The following is a 23,264-nucleotide window of genomic DNA, read 5'->3' as shown; positions in this document are numbered from 1 at the left end:
TTTTTACACATTCAAGCAACACAAAGGGAAAAATCTTTAATCTAATGATTCATTTTCATATCACTGACAGTGTTGGAGTTTGAGTGGGATTTTTTAATTAAATAAAAAACCAGAAAAGAAACTTTTTTCCCTCTGAGGAGCCTAGATAGAACATAGTTGAATCTATAATAAAAAGTATGATGAACTAGCAGCAAAGAATTGGATGCATAAGTACCTAGGTATACTGAAGATGCCTGCTACCTGAAGACTTGCAACATGTCTGAGAATGTTGAAAAAATACATAAAATAACCCAAAATAGTTGAGACTAAATTCAGGAAAATTACAGGTTAAATACATTGCACATTTTTGAGAGTGGAGGTAATTAGGCAATGACAACGATTCCTGCTGAGTCTGGTGGGATACCTACCAAATTTTGTGGCTTTCTAAAGGATATCTCTCTCTCAATTGATGGTCTGACACTGAAGTCGGTTCTGTTTCATTGTCCGTGTTTAAGTCCATCCAGGCCTCAAAATCCCCTGAAACCACACAGCCAACCTCTGAAGCCCTAGGTCATCCTTTACTTAGGAAAATGTCCATTTGGGTCACTGGGAGAGTTTTTCATGTAAGAAAAGTGTCTATTAGTCATGTTCTTCAGTCTGGCATAGGAAAGTGTTTGCATTTCAGATACTTTTTACCCTAGCAAGAGGCTCTGGTTTTGTTTTCAGCTCTTGAGTTGCTGCAAGGTTGTAGGCTGGAAAACAAGAGGTACAGAAGGCAGGCTGGAGATGTTTGTGCCACTTCTGGAGCTCACACACACACACAGAACACTCTTAGCATAAAAACTTGTGTCACTGATATACAAAACAGCATATATGGAAACAATATTTTATGTGTCTGATGACCTATTGACCAACTCTCTTACCAATGAAGTTTTTGAAACATGAAAATTGTTTGTTTCTTGCTTGATTAATGGTTGCCATATCTGGTTCGCCTATTTTAGAGAAGAAAAAAGATAAGAAGGAAAAAAGGGGTGTGCAGAGGAGACTTCACAGACAGGAGCAAGCTGGGTACAAGGCCGTGCCTATGAATTGGGGTTACTTGTGCTTCTTAAAAGGTAAGAGACATAATCAGCTTTTTGGCATGACATCCTCCTTTCACCAGTAGAACACAATTATGCTGACAACTTTTGTGAAAGAGGCTGAACATGCAGCAGATGAATTATGTTCTTAGGCCTAGGACTTGAGCCTGTGAGCTCTCTCTTTTTGTGAGCTTTTGATGTCAGGCTTTTCAGAGGTCCTTTCTGTGTTACCACCTGTTGAACATGTGTTTATTGGTGGGAGAACTTATCTTAAGAGCTGTTTGGAAAAAGGTTTTGTGTTTCTTCAAGAGTGGTTTTTAGCAAATGTAAGATCTTTGTGGGCTGGTTTCAGGGAAGTTGCCAGGTAGCTGGGAGGTTGTGATGGCTTGTAGTCATACCTGGTGGCCTGTGAACATAATCAGTTAGTTTTGCTTTAGCAAAATAAGATAAGGGATTACTATGGTGAAATTGTCCAAAATGGAGTTCTTCCCATATGTAGAGAGGGGTTCTGTTCTTGGCTGGGGTAATGGTGCTTGGCCATGCTTACCTGGTGGCACCAGGGGCTACCTGTGCACTGCGGGCAGCACACTGTGCCCCAGTTCAGCCCCTCTGCCCCAGTGTGCAGCATTATGGTGGATGTATGATCCTGGATTAGTTCAGGCAGTCTTTCATGCTGTATTTACCAAGTGATGGATGAAGAAACAAATTACAGATTGTGTGTGTGCTGTTTTAATTTATCATTTAGAGGATGAAGCTGAACAGAGTTTGTGGTTAATATAAATCTAAAAAAAGGTAATGCAACGCTTTTTCTCCCAAGCTGGTGTACAATATGATTTGCCTTACTCCTCCTCCAAAAAAAAAACAAACAAACCCCACCCAGCTCTTGTCTCTGATTTGTTCATAAATACAGTATCAAACACCTCCTCTGTGCCTCTGATGTACGCTTGAATCCGTGTGCCACTGTGTTGATTCATCTGGAGGTTGCCCCATGTGTGAGTGGTTTGGCACAGTATGGTACAGGAGAGGAATCTGATAGTGAGAAATGCAGAGGCGACAGCAGAATTACGAAGGATTTCTTCCCCTCATACTGCTCCTTGTTATTTATTCTTCTCTCCATGTTTCCTTTCCCCTGGTTATTTCTCTTCCTGAAATGAAAATAACCTGGCAAGAAAACAATGTTTCCACTCCCATCATTTTTGGGCAAGGAACACCACACATGTTTTTTTTTTACATGCTAATTGACGAATGATTATTCACCAATATTTTTTGTTGAAGCAAGCAGGCTTGTTAACTGTGGTGACATTTTTAGTGATGCTATGATATCCCCGTGTCATTGTTGCTTGATTTATCAATGTCTAAAGGATTATTTTGTAGAAAAACTTACAATGGATCTTGTGTTTAAGGCTGACTTTATATGCATATGAGTGCATGTGTGTGAATTTGTATGAAAATAAGGTACAGAACTGTTAAGATGCTTCTTCTGTTTTTGGCTTTTGGCTCTGTGTTACAAAATACAAACTGGAGCCTTGAATTTCCATGCTTTAAAATGGCGTACTTAAAAAGAGAAATATTGTAATTGAAAGCAGCTCAGCCAGAGCCATCCTAGGGTTCACATCTATTTTCTCCCTCTCTTCTACAAATTCCTGACTCACCTTCTCTTATTCCCCTACTTCTACAGGACTGTTACTTACACCTCTGCCTCCCCACCTACCCTTTGGCTACAGATACAGGCCTTCCTTCCCCTTCCCAATTTGATCACCACCAGCTGCTAACCAGGCACCTGCGCCTGGGCAGGCACACTTTGGTCTGATGCTGGGCCTGTGGCTTTTGCACATGGCCGTTGTGGGTCTTTGAAGGGTTAAAGCAAGTGTGCCGGTGTGTTTGGAGGAATGGGACAATAGTCATGTTGGAGAGTCTCTGGGGTCATCTTGGCTATGAAGAGGACAATAAGGGTCCCGTTCCCTTTGAGAGACAACACTTGGTGAGAAATGCATTGGAGAAAAGCATTGCGGAAGCATTAGGGGTGGAATGCCCCCGAGCACTGCCCTGCTCCAAGCATTCTTTGCACAGCAATGCAAAGGGTGTCTCAGGCACAGCTCAGTGCAGTTCTGGCAGCCGGGGGCTGAAGCAGTAGATAATGTAAATGTTGGGTAGTTCCTTGGAGATGCAGAAACCGTAAACTGTTTACACAAAACCCAACCAACCAAAAAAAAAAAAAAAAGAAAATTTGAAGTTGAAAAGAAGTGACCTTAGTCCTTTTTAAATTCAGTGAATGTGCTTAGATTTCCTGGAAAAAGATGTTATTGGAAATTCTGTGTGATTGTAAATATATGAAAGCCAAAGGAGGTAAAGTTTTCTTCGTAATTAGGATAATTAAAAAGAAAAGCAGTCTGTAAATTGAATGCCAAACACAGAGCACCACAGCTCCTTTGCTATAGCAGGAGCAGATTTATTCATGGGGTGACATGTCCTGTTTCTTTTTTCTCCACCAGCACCCAGGTTGCCCTGGCTGGGTAAAATGTCTACATTTCAGGCTGTATGATCCAGCTTGGGCTGTACAGCATTTCTGGTTCAGCCAGTGTGAGTGATATTTCCCCCCTACTGCTCCCCCCATTTTTAATGTGGCAAAGGCCTGTGATTCTAGCAGTCTTACAGTGGCTCAGCTAACCCATCATCTCCAATTCCCCCAAAACTCTGTGGTAAATTCAGATGCTTTCCAGCTCTCTGAATCAGTTCCACAGTGTTTGTTGCATTAAATCCAGACTACAAGGTTAAAGTTACATAGATAGAAGTGACAAAGTGCCTTATTCCGGGTAGGCTCTCAAAATCAGATCAGCTGTCAAAAAACTGTTTTGTCCTGCAGAAAACGTGGTGGAAAGGGAAGGCGGTGCACATTTTAAGGCCACTCGGAAGCCCTTTATGGGGGTTGTGGACATTTAGTCTTCAATAAAGCATGAATGCTTACCATAGCAACAACATCAGCCCCCTTCGAAATAGCCATTGCTTTAACAAAAACAGACATTCACTGAAGAAAGTCTAACAAACACATGTAGACCTTTTACAGTGTTGTACAAGGAAACAATCTCACTTGAGAAGCAGACATGTTTTCCTAGGAAGTGTGTAAGAGTTAATGCAATATCCTGCCAGCTTTCCCTGCCTCTGCTGTTGCTGACTCCTGGGAATTCCTGTTATTTGGGTAGTGTGGATGGGGTATGGCAACAGTGATGGAGTGGGCATTCCATAAGGCCCTGCTACTGTGCTACTGGGAGAGTTTGCTGCCCAGGATATTTTGGATGCTTTCCCATTAAAGATTGTCCTGAACAACCAACATGCACATTGAGTCACTGTTTTCCTGAAATCTCATGCCTGGTAGGTGCTTTCCTGAGATGCACCCTTTTGCTTTAATCCCTACTTAATCTTACAGAAAGATGCAAACAATTTTGCAACATCTCTTTGCCTTGGGAAGTCTCAAGGGTGTTCAACAAACTCTTCTGTGGCTTTTTATTCGCATACCCCAAGAGCACTCTGTTGGTCCCTCCCAGTAAGCAGGTTTGGATATGAAATGCTGCTAGATCAACCCCAGGAAAGAGGGTGCTTTGATTTGTAAAATTGGAAAGAAAATGTTTATCCAGGAAGTATTAGATTAGTCACAGATTAATTACAATTGTCAAGTATTATTCATCTGTAATGAGTGAATTCTTCACTCAGGATTCATAGCAAAATAACATTATTTTTCAAATAGAAGTAATTTAAATTGAAGTAAGACCTTCTAATACCACCATCTGTACAAGTAAATTACTTTCAGAGTAATTAAATATGCATATCTGGGCTGTGTACTGTACTGATGAACCAAGTTTTATGGAAACAATATGCTTGAAAATCCCTTAGGTATTAAAGATGAAGAATTCATGGCATTTTGCATTCATATAATGGTGAATAAGAAAAAAATATTTTTTCTGTTTCATAATTTTGGGGACTGTATTTTTATTAACTTTTCCAGGTTAATTAATATTTTTGCCAAATAGCAAATATGATCATATTTATTAGTCTGACATTTCACAGGGACTTAAAGCTCTGTAAGAAATTTTAGCATTGTATGTGTCTGAATTTATGATTGTGACACAGTCACTCATCTTGTGCAGGTTCCCAGGAAGCAGAGCAGTGTGGTGAAACTGAAATCATTATGATGACTGAATTCATTACCAACAGACTCACCCCTCCATGAAATAGCATGGCTCAGCCAATTGGAATTCATGGTCACAGCCTTTCATGGGATCATCAGGGTTTATAGTCCATAAGAAATACAAATATAGACAGGAACAATAACAGTACCATACATCTGATCTATGATCCCACCTTGTGAGACTTTGTTGTGCGTACCAGAATAGCGACTGGTCACGTGTTTCTGTTCTGTGGACAGATACAGTTGCACAGGAAGGAAAAGTCATGCGGCAGAACACAGTGCTGTCAGCATAGTCTTCAGTGAATAAAAGCTGTCTTTATGCTTGCAGCACATTGTTCAAGACTTATGTAAAGCACTGGTCTGCAGAGTAGCTTCAGAGATTGGCTGGAAGAATCTGAACACTAAAGAAATATTTGGTTAAAAAAATACTTGAAGTTGATTCTGTGGAGCGCTTCAGAAGAAGCCTGAAATCCCAGCAGGTCAGCCATTTCAAAGCAGCAAATACAGCTGTTGACATGCTACCAAAATGCAAGAGCAAACTGAAGCATAAAGACACACAGGCAGCACAACCTCTGTTTGCAAGTCAGCCATTGCATGCTGCACAACATGACTGATCCTCAGATATATGATGTCAATGTAATGTTGCTTATGAAACGTGTAGAGGTTCCTTGTCATCAAGAGAATCGGTCTGCCTGCAGCACTTTCACAGTTATCTCCTCAGTTTAATTGCAGGAGGCTGGTAATGCATGTAGGACAATAGATCAATTCTTTCTGCATCCCAAATATAAAATAAGAAATGGTGGCTGGATAAAGAGGAAATTATGAGAGTTTCATTTCTCTACTCTAAGCCCTGTGCTAACATGTGTGAACCAGTGTGTTGAGTCATCCCTTTGGGACCTGCTAGCGTGTATTTTAGATGATACTTTGTGATAGATGGCAGGTGAATGTTTATGTAGCCAAGAGGAAAACCATTAGAAATGTGTGACAATTGACAATTTGGGAAGTATTCAAGTTTGAATGATGTGATTTCTGACCTACTATGAGGTAGTAGTTTGGTTACCGATTCAGCTGCATGCAGTCTAATCATGCACATACATTATGCTGGAGGCAGCCTGCCTGAGCTTTCTTAATTTCTCATCACCTTTGTCTCTGTTCTGTCCCTGAACCCCAGTTCACGCCCAGCCTGCACACTCTGGCTTCTGCACATGCTTCCAGCAGTTCATTTTCTGGAGCTAATGCTGGTCCACTTACCACTTTTTTTTAGCAGATTTTCTGTGAGTTTTGAGGCTTGAATTAAAATAAAAGTGGGGATTTGGGTGTGGGTGTGCTGAGTGAATCCCTGACACATGGGCTTTCGCAGGTAGCTATGTGGGATTGCTCCTAATAGGGCTTTTAAAGTACTCCTGAGGAGACCTAATGTCCAGGTTAAGGTTTGACCTTTAAGAGACAGTATATACACAATACTTACTGCTTTGGGCAGCAAAGTACAGGTTAGAATCTAGGTGAGCTCTATAGCAACAGCCCAGAGACATACGCAAAAGAATCTCTACATAGTCAAAAAGCAAAAATTGAAATGCGACTCTGTCCAGCTTCTAAATGTTTGCATGTTTGTGACCACTTTGCCTTATCTAAGTCCGGGTTTATGCTAAAACATTCTCAGACCAGCATTATTAGTATTATGTAGCACAATTCCCAATAATTTGAAAGTGGAGCTTCCATGAGTTTGAAAATGCCAAGGTAGGACAAGAACATTAAAATCCTCTTTTCTTCCTGGGTAATGCTGTCCTGTGCTCAGGGTGTCTCCAACTCTCACAGAGGCTGAAGAATTATTTTCCACACCCTTTCCCCCCCATTTAGCGTCTAGTTACTTAGACAAAATTGAGAGAACTTTTTTACTTGCCATGCTTTTAAAGCTTTAAAAGCTTTTGCTGAAAAGGTACCTATTTTCTTATCACTTTTTCTTTTTACTCTAGAAAAGGGCTTAGTTTGAAGTTCTTTTTTGGCAGCCATATTTCATTGTGATACCTTATGTCAGGGCACATCAGTCACATGAAGATTTTATTGGAAAAAAGCACACCCTTTTTATATGTCCCTCTCTGCACCCCCCTTCAAAACATGGTGTTTTTTCCAAGAAACTCAAGTATCAAAGCATTATGATTCTTGAAACATCGTGGGTGTAATGTCTTCATCTTATTCAATTATATAAATGTTACTTAAAGAAGGAATATAGAATTTAATGTGGTGAACTTAGTAAATCTATAAAAAGTGACTACTTACACATTTTACTGATGTTTACTTTTCAGTCTTTAGCAAGGGCTTCTCTTCTTTGTAACAAAGCTAATCCTATGCTGTTCCTTATTTTACCATTAAATGAGATACATTCTGAATTCAGATGAAAATGAGGTACCTTGATGAAAGTGGGTTTCAGGTGTCACACACTAAGCATTGTACATCTCTCTTTGCTCTGATCCTCCAGCACACATAAGATTTCACCTCTTCACCTTTGAACAAGATTGCACTAACTTTGATCTTTTCTATTTTGTTCAACTCCAGGGAAGAAGCGGCTACTTGAAACATGTTATCATTTAGACGTTCAGAGGTTCTTTAAAAAAGAGGGGGGGGGAGGGAGAGGGGGGCTAGGGAAAAAAAAAAACCTTGAAAGCATGAACTAAAAGCTGCTGATATTTAACTTGAGCATCAGCTTTTGCAGATAGTACATTATCCTTTACACCAAAAGCTGTTCATGTGTAGAACAAAACAAAATGCAGATTTTAAAATCATACAGAATTATTAAATACAAATTTCATTTTAGGTAAGCATTTTTCTGCTGTAGTGATATGGCTATGCTTTCCCAGGTCAAAGCATAAGCTTTGTGTTCTTGTTCCTTTGCTTATGGTCTAGGCCTATTATTTGAGCCTCTGTATTTTTATGATATTAATTCATGATACTGACAGTTAATCTATTTTTATAACTTTTTATCCAAGCAAAATAACAAACTAGGTTCTTCATTTTCCCTTCAAGTCTGAGAGCATGTAACAGTGGGAAGTAAAGTAAAAAGTATTATATTTTCAATATATTACATGGTTTAGCACTATTCTTGTGATTATCACCATGTGCCAGTATGGTAGTTATTTTGCTATTATTTCAGTATTATTTGTTTGGGGTTGGGGGGGGGGGGGAGGGGCTTTTGGGTTTGTTTTTGCTATTACAAGACAGATTTTCACCAAAATACTTAAAATATTTTAAATCACAGAGCACTATTTGGGCTATATCAGCTCCAAAGTGGTGCTAAAGTCCTAGGAAGTATAATCAAAATTCTTGTCTTAATGATTTACACTTCTTCCCATTGGTTCCTTTTTTGTCTTGACTAGTTTACTTTGAGTTACTTTGTTTCATCCCTGTCTTCTCTGCTGAGACTGTAGCTGCTCAGGGATGCTTGTAGTAAGTAGCTCTTGTTTTATTTTGAGGTTTACTTTACACAACAGAACAAATGGGGGCAGTTTCCCTCTTCCTGGATGTGATGCTTATTGCATTCACTTCCATTAACAAGCTGTTGGAAGCAAGTTAATGCCACATTAATTTACTCTTCCATCTGATTTGTCCTGCCTGTTCTAAGGCTTGCTTAAATAACAGATCATCTCCTAAACAGTATCTCATAAAAGAAGTTCCCTTCTCCAAAAAGTGGAAGTATGATTGTTAATTCAAAGAATTACTTATATCACACTAAAACATTAGCAACAAAGAAATAAACAAGATGTTAGTATATGGGTAAAATTATTGATGGAGCTAATCTCTACAGAAATCCTTGATGTGGTTACAGAGACCAAACATTATATTGTTTTTCATCAGCTGTTTATCCACTCTTCTTTTTCTTTATGATTTTCTAGGTCTCAATCTTGGAACCAGGTACCTCAAGTCACATTTCATCCTCCAATTTCCCTGAAAACTTTTATTTACACATTGTGTTATTGGATGTATGTTCTGTTTTAGGTATTTTCCTATGCACTCCTTCTTAGAAGCCTTTGGTCTCTTGTGGAATGAAAACCTATTGAGATTTTGTTGTGTTACTTTTCATAACTCCTTTAGGCCTGATTTTTTGAGGCTAATCAGATAACTTATTTTGAGATGTATTTGATTTTCTAGCCTTACAATCATGTACACTTTTTACAGGTGAGCCCTACTTATAAGCAACTTCTACAGTAGCCAGTGTCTCATGTTGCCAGTTGACTGCTACCTATTCAGATAGTGGGAGGGTTGTTATAAAGCCATCTGGACTCCTTGCTAATACAGGACATTGGCAGCTGTTGCAGAAAACTTCAGGTTCTCTGATGACAATGGGGTTAGTGCCAGTGTAAAATCAAGGTGGAAATGGCCTAAAGCAGAGGTACTGAGAGATTATTCACTGCCACTTTGGGGGTGAAAATATGGCACTCTGTGAGAGCCAATCCTTTTAGTGTTGCTCACTTCAGTGTGGCCAAAATTACCTGTGAGCAGGACACAGGCTATCAATTGCAGACTTCAGGGCCAAGAAAATCCTCTCATTTCTCAGTGTCTGCTGGCTGTAGTTCTATGCTCTGTCATTGTCATAGGAGCAAACCGTCTAGTTTTCTTCCCCAGAAGGTTTGCAGTTGCTGGGAAGCACCCCCAGGAAGCACTCAAGCAATGAGCTCAGGTGACAAACTCAAAGATTAGCGGAGGTTTGAGGTAGATGTCCCTATCCAGGTTTAATGACATGATTTTGTTCCATTTAAATGCTTCCATTTTACAAATTTTTCCAAGAGAAACTGCAAACCCAAATTTTCAGTCCACAAATCAGATTGCTCATTGCAGCACAACACAGATCTTGTTAAGTATGATTTTTATTTTCCTGACTATATGCAAAACAGTATGTAGGACAATACTTATCTTAAAGTAACTATTGTCTAGACACATTTTTTTAGAGTAGTTGGTAATTCAAAGCTGTCCTTATTGCACCAAGGAAGTAAAATCCACACTTGTTAGGCTCTTATTTCATCCTCTTTCCTATAGTCTCACCTTTTTGGCCCTGCTAACTTTCATGTCCATAATGAACTCCATTTAGCTTCCCTGCAGCAGGACCTTGTCTTTGTGAATCACTGACCCAGCGGCATGAAGCTGCATAGGAGAGCGGGTTATTTTTTTTTTCTGGATTTTCTCTACTTCCTTCAGCAGTTGTAACTTCTAAGAAACTGCAGAACAAACAAGTATAAAAGATCAGGAAGATGGCCTGAAAAAATGATGTTTTAAAGATGTCTCATTGTACTCAGTTCTCTACTAGCAGCCGACTACAGACTGACAGCTGAAATCTCAGAAGGAGTTAATGAGATTAGGTCTTTGGTGACTGACTGCTTAATGCTGTCTTATTCAGTGTTGTAATTTTTTTTCTTTTTTTCTTCCTTTCAGTAACCATATATAAACTTCTCATGGAGATCAGCTGGGACCTCATGGCAGAAATCTCATTTAAAACGACTGGATATTGCTTCACCTTGGCTCAAGCCACAGCGTAACAGATACCTTCCCCTCCTCCAGCCCTGCTGTGAGTCAAAGACATTTTCTGGGCTATTACTTTCCTGTGTCATTACTTTCCTGTGCCGAACGACCTTGAGCCTCTTCCTGTTGCCCCGTCTTTGCTTGGCTCAGCGTGCACATCCCTTGCTCTTTGTAAATACACCTGTACGCTCACCTTTGCTGTATTCCTTTTTCTCCACAGCTGAAGGTGTTGGTCCTTTGACAGGCATTGACACTCACACATTTTAGTTCATAGTCGCCTGTAGTAATTTTCTGTGATCTTGATAGTGATGATTTTTTTTCACCTTATTAAAAAAACGTAAGTATTGTTAGATGTGCAGTACTAGGCTACTAGCGTGTTTCTCAGGGCTAATTCCTTTCTGTCTGTGCTTGCAGAATGAGGGCAAATTAGGTGAAAAGGTAGAGTAGTAGCATTTCATAGCTGTTTTGCTGGGACATAAATTTCCAGATTTGTGAAACAGGGAGAATCAGCCCACTGTGACTCATAGCACAAACACAATTGGAAGAGCCCAGCTTGGGTTGTGTGTATCCCTGCTAACCAGGAAAGCTAAAATGCTAATTGATGTTGTGATCTACTTCAGGTCAGGTAAAGGTTATCAAACCCCTGGAAACACTTAATCCATTCCATGAAAGTTTTGTGAGATTTCCCAGGATGCTACAAACACAACCTTGTATGTTTGGTTACATGGAGAATCTCCGCAAGAAGCAGAGAGCTAGCAGAGTGGTGGTAGAGGGGCATGGGAATGGCAGTGGTGTCAGATGGGCAGTGAGACTGGGATACCTTCTAGGGCAGAATCATCACCTCATGCTTTTTTTTTCATGTTAAACACCATGTAAATACTCATATGAAACAAAGCTACTACTCTTTGCTACCAATCATCTCTCCAGTCTTCAGCCTCCTTTTAAAAGGCTGCATCAGCCTTTCCCAGTGCTGAGCACTACAATAGGTTTGAGCACAAACTGAAAGTAATGGGGTATAAGATGAGGTGACATGATGCTGAGTGCAGAGCAATTTCCAGCTGCTGTGCTGAACCCAGTTCACACATCTGACAAGGTAGTCTCGCACATACATAACCTACAAGCATGTCTTGCTGAAATATAGGGGCTATCTGTGTATACAAACGCATGTGCATGCTGAAGTGCTCTGCTGGGTCAAGGCCAGGATGTTCAGCAGTGTGCAGGCTTAGCCCTTCCAGATGTCTCCAGAGATAATATGGAAAGAAAGTGGCTGTCAGTCCCAGTTACATGAACAGGATCCAGATTTTAAAAGGCTAGTTTTGATAATTAGGTATTTTGTGTACTGTGTCAAGATGTGAATTACAAAACCACTAATAATAATGTAGTTCAGTCAGGGTAGCCTGGAAATTAGACCCCTAGCAGAGAGGATGCACTGTATAATAATAGTACAGTGCCACTTGTTTCAACACATTTAGCACTTCAGAATGGGACTTTTTGTTAAACACCAGATGTTCTAGTGACCCGAGTGCTGACTTTAAAAGAAGACACAGTAGAATAGTGTGTCAAGGTCAACTGCACAAATTAATATGTATTATCATGCTGTCATATTATCCTGTATGCCCCATATGAGAAAGATCTATGGCTAGTGCTTTCCTTACATGCAACTGTATGGGGTGTTTCAATATGCAGAGTTTCCCAAGCCCTCAAACTCCCCTGAAAGAAATCTGATTCTTGCTTTGAAAGTTTAAATTGTAAATGTAACATTCTTACAATGGGTGAGGAACGTGTGGGAGTGTGACTGTAATCTCACAGAATGAGAGAGAGACACAGCAGCACGGTGAGAATCACATCTCTTAGTTGTAAATTCTGCATTTAAGGACTTCAGAATAATGATCTGGCTAGCTTGGTTGTCTACATTTTTCTCTTGTCTTGAAAATGTTGTAGGGCACAAATGAATAATCATTTGCAAACATTTTAAATATTAGTTTACCTCAAAAAAATGCTTTTTCTCCATGAGTCCCTTGTATCCTTCCTCTTCCCTGCCCTGTGACTTCTAAGCTATTGCTGCAAGATGGCAGGATGTCAATGCCCCCCAAATTGAACCTGTGATTTGTTTTTCTTTGATTTATGGGCTTGTAGTCAATAAACTTTATAAAGGAAAGTATCAGACTGGGCAATCAATCAAAGATAAGCAGATTCTTGTCCTTTAAAAGCATTTCACCCCAGTAAGCAAGGGCCTCATTCATCTTTTACAACCACTCTTGCAGCTTTCAGCTGAGAAAGGACTCTCTGCTGACTACATTCCCTTCTGCTGAAAAGTCCCCTGTTCTTGCATCTGAGCAGAGACTTAAAATTCCTTGCAGCAGTACATTTCCCTTCCATTTTATTTGCTATCTCTAAAAGGGCAGATTGTTTGCATGTTGTTACTAAAGGTAAATCTTGCTGTGTAGAGAGGAAGAGTCTTATGTTTTAAAGCATCAGAGGCATGGACTGTTGTTTTACAGAAAGAGTATTCATTTTCTTTGTTGTTTTACAAATCAAACATACAAAAAGGTTCCCATTTGTTTTTTTAGTAGTATTTGAATTTCCTTTTGAGTAAGGCAAATGTTACCCTGCATGTTTTGCTTCTCTCAAGCACAGATGGTGTGCATATGCAGATTGGTGATTTTTTAATCAAAACAGTGACACTTGGGAATATATGTAAGTATTGTAATAATGCATTAGTCAGGAGTGATGTTGTAACACACTGAGATCATACACATAAATCTAAGACACCATGTCTAGACACCCCAGGGAAGATGGCATGCCATGGGTTAGAGCAGGCATTAAGGAAGTGCAATATTTCAAATATGATGGGAAAATAATGCAATTTGCCGATTTTAATAAAACCATTGGGGAATTAATTTCACTAAGGATACACTCTCTCCCAAAACATCCACATTTCTACATTTGCTTCATAGATAATCAGAACTTGAGACACTGTATCTGCTATCTCAGGCATAAACACAGTATGATATCTATGAATTGTGCTGTATCTTTAATATGCTGAATATGAAAATAATCCCTTTATAGTGCTTTAGTAGTATAAAATTGCTTAATGCAAACAATGCACAGACAGAATAAACCTTGGAGATTCAGAATTTGAAGAGCTTATAAATTAATCTCAAAAGTGTTGATTTGGGCATGCTCAGGGAGTGCACTCAGCTGTAAAACTTGACCAACCTAACCCTCCCAGTTTTAATTATTAGCTTTTTGATTATCAAGTATTAAATGAAGATGTGTGATTTATGACTTTTGCATGAATAATGTTCCTTTCTCTGAAAAGATTTTTTTCTTTTTTTTTTTTTTTAAAGAACCCTTGCTACCTTTGGCTGCTTTTGATTATTTTGTTGTCTCTGTATAGCTCTTAGTATACAGTTTTAATCAGCCAACCTCCCTTTAAATTTTTGCCAGCTGATAACTACTCACAAGCAAGCAAGTTGCAGTACCACGCCAAGAGTGTTGTGATAAAAATGTCAGTTTAAACCTGGCCAAGGATGACAATCAGAACTATTTCCAAGTGAGAAGCTTGAACAGAATACATAACACAATAGTACTTTTTGCTTTCTGCCAGTGAAATATGTGCAGAAACTCAAGAGGTTCCCATAATAATAACCCTCACATTCAAAACCCCACTTAAATTTGGCTGCATTGGTAGCCCCGTCAACCTCATAATTTCTTATAATCTGGAAGACTGATAGTAGAAAATCTTCAATACAACTGAACATTTTCAATTAAAGTATCATCAAGTCAAAGGCTAACCATAATCAGTCCTATTAATTCTGCAGCTATAGAAATTAGTGAGGGAGGGAGCTCAGGTTTTGAAAATAGTGACAGTGGTTTATAACCTGACCAGCTGAATTCTGTTTCAAAAAATTAGATGCATATGTTAGCACAGGATAAACCAAGCAATTAGGTGTTTGTCTCACCCCTTGTCTATCTGTGCCTTTCTGAGCCATAAAGACACTGATCTATAATTCTGTGCTAATACCATCATCTAACATGAAGATACTTTGAAACCAAAACCTGAAACATCGTGTGCTGAGACTTAAGTGATACTTCAGAATGCTCAGTCTTGGAAAAGATGTGTTCACAGAGGTGGGGCCACCGTGCTGTAGCAGTGCTGTGTTGCCACTCTGCATACAGACCTGTAAATGGCCCACCTCCTCCTTCAGAAAATTGTAAATCGCCACTTACATTTAGCTCTTCCCATTTCAAAGTTAGATTTCATGTTCAGGGATGTTCAGGAAATGCGAATGGGCCTCAGGGTAGAAATATCTCCTCAAAATAATAATAAGGAACAGCTTTCCTAAATCTCCATAGAGATTTCTTCCCTCTGAGCATCTTCCAAGATCTTTGCCACAGTCAGGGCAGAATGTCTCTGTTCTTAGACCAGTCTTCCTGTTGCACTCTGCCTGTTTGCATTCAGCTGGTGTTACACAACTATTTTGCATTTTATATTCATTTGCCCAATCCTCATTATAACTGTGGAGCATCAGTAACAAATTAATGACCATTCTTTAACCTTAGTTTTGCCCTCAAGAAATATTTTATAGTGTCTTCTGCTTTTCCTCACTTTCTCTTACTCTGGAATTTGATCTTTGTCAAATTTCTGCTGTTTCTACCAGCTCTTCATCTGTGTTAACTATTGTCATCCCTGATATTACAGTATTACATCCTTCATCTTATGGTCTACACACTTTAAACAGTATCACATAAAAATTTACTAATGTTTTAGTTTGGAGGTTGTTTTGCTTATATCATTTCCTGTGAATGAAATGTATTACAGTCAGGTTCAATAAATATCATCCTCACCATTTGCTAGAATAGGAGCCAAATCCTGGATTCTTCTATTCTGTTGAAGCTATTGTAATTTACTTTTAACATTTTCTTCCTATGAAAGAGCTTTGCTCTACTTCTTCATACACAGAGAAGTTCCGTGCAGCAGCTCTGGGTCATATACATTTTTGCTTCTAACTCCTGGCTTCATCCCACTATGTCTGGTTTTCAGCAGCACACTTTCACTCCTTTTTCTCATGGAAATCCACAACAGAGAGAATGGGGTGAGGAAGCTAGACTTCCCTTCTCTCCTAGTTATGTATCCATGTGTGGTTTGGATCAAAACATCCTATAGATCCAGTTATCTAGGTGTGAGGGTGTAAATGATGGCACTGTCGTTAGACTGGGCTCAGCAGAGGCTCAGCCACGGCTGGGTGCGATGGAGGCTCTTGGTAGCTCCTGCTGCAGCCCCTCAGCCCAGAGAGTTCACAGCCTTCACTGGACTGTCAGAGGCAGTCATTAAACCTGGTCATAAAGAAGAACTTGTCATCCTGCAGGAATATCAGACACTAGACAAAGCCCTTTAACTTTGCCTGACCTTTCACTGTGCTCCTTGACTAATGAGATGAATGGGAGTTTTATGGGTGTTTCTTGACCTAGATCTTTTATATGACAGTTCTGTGTATTTGAGCAGCCTAGTGCCTTATGTTTTGTAAATCCATATAGCTTTGTCTATTTTTTGAAAGCTGGAAATGTTTTTTTTAGGCCTACTATCACATCCTACAAATAACATTGATTTTGTTTACCCTGAAAAACTATTTAGTTTTGAATTGGCTCACCTTGTTAGTCAAAAACAGTTCTTGGGTATGTCCAGGCATGATTCTCATGCATCCAATTACATTTATCCCTGTGGTATATGCAAACCTGGTGTCAACAAGTTGAGAATGGGATCTCCTGTGCATAAACCACATCTAAATTTTCAGTTTATGGAAGTTTTAATGGGCATACACAAGAAAACAGGTACAGCAGGCTGCATTGCCTCACGTTACCTTGGATAGTGCAAAAGTTATGGGACAGTGATGGAAATGTGCAACATTAAGCAAACCTTATATAGTGTTTTATGAATTGCACCAGCTCAGCTGAAGAAAAAACCTTAAAAATTAATTTTATATTTACATCTTCAATATACACTTAGTCATTATTTTCCTTCCATCCTTGCCATCCTTCCACTGATGGAAGTACAAATACTGTGATTCCCATTTGTGATTTTCTGAAATGAAGATTTCAAGATAGGAGAACAAAATAATTCATGGTTTGGGTCATTGCTCCAACTGTTGTCTACTCTCTTTGACACAACTAATATTGTAATGCATGTACAGCTGGAAAGGACGAGTACAGTGATGTTCCTTGCAGGTGGTTCAGACATTTCTAATGGTGTTTTTGAACATAACTTCTGACATTTCCTTGCCATACATTCAAGAGTTTTGTACTGGTATTTTCTCAGTTTCTATTCTGAAATAAAGCAAATTCCTATTTACTTACATGCATGATGTAAATAAATCCAATTTTCAAGATCAAGTCCAATGAAATAGCATTTTAAAATGCATTTCTTGTTGTCCAACTTGGTGATAAGATTCTTATACAAGCATTTGGATTGTATGGTAATTAGATACTCATTTAATCTGTTCATATATAAGACATAAAATCCTGATTCAATTATCCTCTCACAGCAAATGTTTGACACTTTAGGTACCAAATAAATTTTACAGAGGTTGACTCTATCTAAGTACAGAATCAATTCATATACAAATGCAGGTGTGATAGTGATTTTCAGGCTCATTCTTTTGTTAGCCTTAAACAAATGCATCTAAGAAGGTGATTGGTATGTTTCTCTGTCAATCATCTGAGATGCCAGTTTGTGTGCTATTGCTAGCAACTAGCTTTTCAATCTTACTGTTATTCACCTTTCTCAGTTGATCAAGACAAAATATCAGATTGCTAAGTTACATCTTATGTGTGGGAAAAAGGTAGGAATTGCAAGAAAGTCGATATGTGAATTTTTAAAGAAACAGCAGAGAAGTTAAACAACTTTATATCTTAGTTCCAGAAATTAATGTATAATATTGTTTTCCAAAAATACAACATCATCTCATGGCTTTAAAAATAACTGTGTGAAAAGCACACACATCTATTTCATATAAAAACTAAAGAGAAAGTATTCATTTCTGCTTGTCAGGGAGATGCCCATAAGAATTTGTGGTAGGTGTCTAAATGTGGAGGTAAGTAATAAGCAGGTATTGACTTCTATTGAGATCAGTATCGAGATTTGTTGACCCAAAGAGGTTACAATTGACTTAAGAGTGGAGCAGTAAATCTTGTTATTGAACAAAAAGCTGAAGTCAATATATGTATTATTATAAACATTTTTCTTTTGAAAGAGATAATAAGGGCGGAGTGGTTTAAGACTTTAGATTTATATGGCCATGATAGCATACAGCTTCTATTAGTTAGTCAAAGGATAGAGAATGCCTGTGGGTTTTTTTGTGTTGGTTTTTGGTTTTTTTTTTTTTTAAATTTATTTATTTTTAATACAGCTTCACCAATTGTACCAAAGCAGTAAAGCCTGCATCAACTTTCATATCATAAACCCTTATTCTCATTGTTTTATAGCTCAGCTATAAAGGTTATTTTCAGATTGAAATTTGGTCTGCAAGCTCTTTGCCTAAGAATCATTTTTTCCCCAGAAGGGTGAAAGGAATAAAGATGATCTATTGAACTATTTATTGAATTTTAGAGAAGCACAGAAAAAAAAGTGTAGTGATTTTTATATAATTCAAGATCCAGATTGTGTTCCTTATTGAATATTATTTTCTGCATAAAGTTAGGATTTACTTGATCATAAAAGTAGGGGCTGCAAATGTTCTTTCAGTGCTTTCAAACACTTGCTAATATTAATCCATACCTTGTATTGTAAACAAGTATTTTTATGATTCGTATATTTTAGTCCACTCCATTACACTCTGGACAGTACATTATATTTTAGGTTATTTCTTGGAAAAATAAAGAGGAGACAGAGCACAGAAGATAACAGAAATCCATCCAGCTGAAGCTTTTAAGCTTATTAATTAAAATCACATACATCCCATAGTGAGAGTGACTGAAGAAATAACTGCTGAATTGCTATTTTATAACATTTATAGCTGTTAGTATCTTGGCTGCCAGTAGAAATGTTCCCTCAGTAACTCCAAAATCCTCTAACAAAAATAATTTGTTGTTTTCCATTGCAGAAACCATCTGCCTGCTTCCTTCCTTCACAAGACCCTCTTATGTTTCTTTAGGATTCAGGAGCTTGTACTAATTTAGGAGGCTCACTGAATCTCTTTAGCAGCACAGGCTATGATAAATGCATCAGACATATTCTCTGCTCTTTGCACGGGCTTGCTGTGAATTTAAAAACAAACTCCAACTTGCCATCCTTATCTTGGAGGCGTTCTGTGGCCTGGTCTCAGTGCAGAGCAGGCTGCACAAAGCTCACAATGGAGCCCTGCCTGTGCTGTGGTACCTGCACAGTGCTCAGCTGCTTGGGGCAGGAATGAAGCTTCTTTCTGCAGAGGGGCATAATCACTCCATCCAAACCCTGCGTCTGGGTTCTGCTCTGCTCCCTGGTGAGGTGCTCTCTGGTGGTAGTAGTTGATTCACTTGCCTTGTGCACTCCCACATTGATGGCATTGCTTGCAGTGGCATTCCAAGCTGTGAATTACTGCCCTGTGGCCAACGACCGGAACCTTTACCCTCCTTGCAGAAGTTCTCCTCCTGTCTCTATATAACCTCATGGAAATATCATCATGGAATTTATCTACTCTTCTGTCAGGCCTCAGCATGTTGAAAGAGAGCTTTAGAATTGTGTCTTCCAATGGAGCAGTATTTCCAGATTCTCTGCAAAAAACCCAACGAACCAAACAAACAAACAAAAAAACCAAAACCAAACAAACTTGTTTTGAATTAAATGCTATTTCCTGTCTCTATTTATGCAGTTTCTGTTCTGGAAATGTATAGGAGGGAAGGGCAACTGTCTCATCCCCAGTTTTGCCCTGTCAAAGGCATGCATGCAGATAAACACTCTTTTTCTGACTAAAACTAAATTTGACCTGGAGGCCTTAGCTTTCCACATTGTTTCAGGTCCTTTGACTTCTGTTCTTCAAATAGCAAAGAGTGAAACCAGAGTAAAAGCATTTTGCAATCATTAAAAATGTCATAGCTACATTTTTCTCTGTAATACAGAGTGGTTGTTGCTTGCAGTGTATGAATAGTGCATCTGGCTGGCGATGCTGGTGTTGACAGACAGTGCAGTGGCCTTCCTTCTAGATGCTGAAAGAGAAGCTCAGCTTTCATTCTTACCCAGTATGAACACACAGACTGGGACACATTTGCTTATTTCACCACAAACAAATATATAAATTACTCTGAGTGTGGCCAGAGTATCTTGGGCTTCAACCACAGTTAACCAAATCTATGGAATGTCCCATTATGTTTGTGTCTTTCCATTCACTACAAGATAATGTACTTCAACTTTGCCTGCTAAAGTATAGAGAGCAATAACTTCTTTTCAAAAGCATGCATCTCCCTGGGAGCACACTAGATTTTCAGAAATCTGTGTCTTGCCCACCTTATTGCAGTTGCTATCTGTTGATACTGATGTGTTTAAATTAGTTGCCATTTTGAAACTGTTGATGAAAATCTGTAGCTACTAAGTGCCCACAGATTTATTCAAACCTACTGAAACTGCATTAATTTCCATTCCCAAGGCTGTTTCCAGCCTTCCCCTATGGATATGCGTGCTGTTTAATGGCACACAAATTAGCATGTCTACTTGTTGGCACCAATGTGGTAATGTTGGCAGTTGCTGATAAAAGTCATTAGATGGAAATAGAGGATCTCAAATAAGTTAATGGTGAGAACCATCTGAATTTAGTAGGAGCAGGTCTGAGTATATAGAATGAATCTTTAATGTATGGGCCTTCAGCATGGTCAGGTTCTGGCTTGTGGCTTCTTGGTGGGGGAGATTTTTTTAAATTCTGGTTTTATGAGTTTCGGTGTTTTCGTTTTGTGGTTTTTTTTTTTTTAATTCACCTGCTTTTTGGTGTATGAGCTCTTGGAAAGACTTTTACGTCTGCTGGTCTCTATTTAAAATGTGCTTGTAGTGAGTGAATTGTAAGCTGGATTTGTGAGGTAGAAGGGAAAATCTACTTATGATGACATACTTTTCCTGAAGCTTAATCAGACCAACTCTGCTCCTTCTGAAGGAGATACACCTTTTTGAATATATACAATTGAAGCATAGTATTAATAGAGAATAGAAAAAGCATTTATTGAACTGATAAATATTGGGCTGAATGTCCCATCTGAACATGATAGCTTCTTTTCAAGTTTGAGAATAATGTTTCTGCACTCATTTTCCCATGAGTACAGCATTATCTACTTTGGTCATAATGAACTATGTTTTATTTGCAATACAAGGTAATATGGTATCAGAGTAGTGCCATGCAGAGCTATAATGTGGTTTTTAGAAGAAATACATTAGGATTGTTTATATGGGGTTTATTAGTGTTCACAAAGACAGCCCAATCATGATTGATTTCATCATAATTTGCTCTTTCTGATTTCCACTGTTCAAAAATCAATGTGTTTAAGGTAGACATGAGTTGCTCTCACCATTGTTTGCCAGAGTGGGATTAAGAGCAATATAGTGTTGAGCTAGACAAACTAAAACTGGTAAAGTTACTTGCTTTTTTTAAAAGAGAGGGGCATAGTGGGTTATGTGGGTGAAAATCTTTCCATCACAAGGCTTGTAAACCCAAAGAACATTTTTATTATAGTCAGTGGGGGATGTTCAAACAATGAGAAGTTGAAGAGCAAAAATGTGATTCTGGCTGATTCTTGATCTTGCTGGGGGAGGCTGTGCTTTGATTTCTTTCAGGAAAGAACAGTGCACACCTGCGGTATTATATAAAATATTACATAATTATGAGAATAATACCCTGAATTTTCTCCCTCCAGCTCTGTCCCAGTCCACCTCTAATAAAGCAGCAAGTGTGTGGTGACTTTCATTCAGATCTGTCTTTGTGGCTTGGCTTGCAAGTGTGTGAATCTATACTTGTTGCCCTTGGCATACATTTTCTGGTGTTGTTTTTGGTTGTATCAGGGAGAAAGACTAATAATGTTCCATTGAAATAAGTTTACTATTTAGACCAGATTGTTAACTTTTTTCTTTTCATGCTTGCAGCCTAATTGTATTTAATATCACAGTTCAGAGCTTTCCTCTCTACTCCTTGTCACTCAAAGGTATTTAAAAGAGGATTTAAACCAGCTATTTTTTGTGCTTAATCCTTGATCCCTTCTGCCCGCCCCCTGCCCAAGCTTGCTTATTCACTGGAAATAACAACCTATGTCCACATTTTACAGCTCTAGTTTATAGTAATTTTGTCTCATGCCTTTGGAGTATAAATGATTGTTCAATTCAGACATTCTAAATGAAAGTGAAGTTGCTAGTGGAAACGGGTTGCTCATTATACAATGACTGAGTACAAATAAAAAGGTGCCTGAGTATAATAATCAGAAGATATTGACTTTTGTTGAGGTCAGGATCACAATTTATTAACCCAAGAGGTAAATATTGACTGAAACTTTGGGCGGCTTTTTTATTTCTCCTTTTCTTGTAGCCCAGAGAAGACTGTAGAGAATTTACTAAATAACTCCATCTGCCTGCACAGTGAGATGGAGACTTCTGCATTTTGCCTGCAGTTTTATGCTTGTCTTTTGTTCTGGCTCTCTCAAGGGCAAAGCGATTTATAGCGTATTTTAGAGGAATATTTAAAATCATGCTAATTGGTGTTTCTTTGTCATTAATTCTGCTCTTGACAAGCCAGAATCTTCTCCTGAAACAGGTTTTATTTCTGAGCACTTCTTCGGCTGATCCCAGCACTAGACCGGCTGTCTGCATTTTCTCTTCTGCCCTGGCTATCACCTTCTCTGGTGTCTCAGGGACGATTTTCTTTTTGTGTGTCTAAAAACACCAGGGTATTGTAGCAGCTAACAGAAAGATGCCCTTGGGAATGATGACTCCTTGTGCTGCAGACATTCTCTTCACTCTCCAGAAAGGGCTTTAAATCAAATTATTTGCCAGCTGCCGAGGCCCTCATTGGCTAAAATTAGCTCCCCAAAACTGCTATGCAGCTCTCTTACTTGGGAAACCAGGCATTGCTAGGTTTCCTCCATCTTTGACTGTTCCATCCTTCCAGGGGGCAGCAATGCAGTCTCCATCCTCAGATGCTGATAAATGTGCAATTGACATGGGGTGACAAGTTCCTTAGTACAACTTCCCCATATTCTTCTATGACAACTAGTGCTAAAAAATATGTTTTGAATTCCTGGGGCACTTATGAACCTTTTCAGAGCAGGGCACTTTACTGCTTTAAATTCAGACATGTTTTTTGTTTGTGCTTACCTGCTGGGGTTTTTTTACTAGTAATTTATGGAATGACAGCAACATTTTGCAGGACGGTCTGGTCCCTGCCCTGGGGCCACATGGGTGCAGAGCTCCAGCAGGGCTGGCTGGGGACCAAGGGCTGTTGATTGCCAAATGCCAACTCACAGCCACTGCAACCCTGCCACCACACCTGTGCAGCATTTGTAGCCCGTGA

At 39.0% G+C, this 23,264-nt stretch overlaps 1 long non-coding RNA gene across 1 annotated transcript in view; it reads left to right on the top strand.

Annotated features, from left to right (window-relative positions):
• Positions 1-1,007: 1,007 nt before the first annotated feature.
• LOC139676369 (uncharacterized) overlaps positions 1,008-23,264 on the top strand; it is a 35,089-nt gene continuing 12,832 nt past the window's right edge. The window contains exons 1-2 of the long non-coding RNA XR_011698645.1: positions 1,008-1,094; positions 10,663-10,795. This is a non-coding gene — a long non-coding RNA (uncharacterized lncRNA). The remainder of the gene's footprint in view (positions 1,095-10,662; positions 10,796-23,264) is intronic.

Source organism: Pithys albifrons, chromosome 10 (assembly GCF_047495875.1).
Source record: "Pithys albifrons albifrons isolate INPA30051 chromosome 10, PitAlb_v1, whole genome shotgun sequence".
Lineage (NCBI taxonomy): Eukaryota > Metazoa > Chordata > Aves > Passeriformes > Thamnophilidae > Pithys > Pithys albifrons.
Note: the sequence above shows the minus strand (reverse complement) of the source record. Positions and strands in the feature narration are given on the sequence as shown.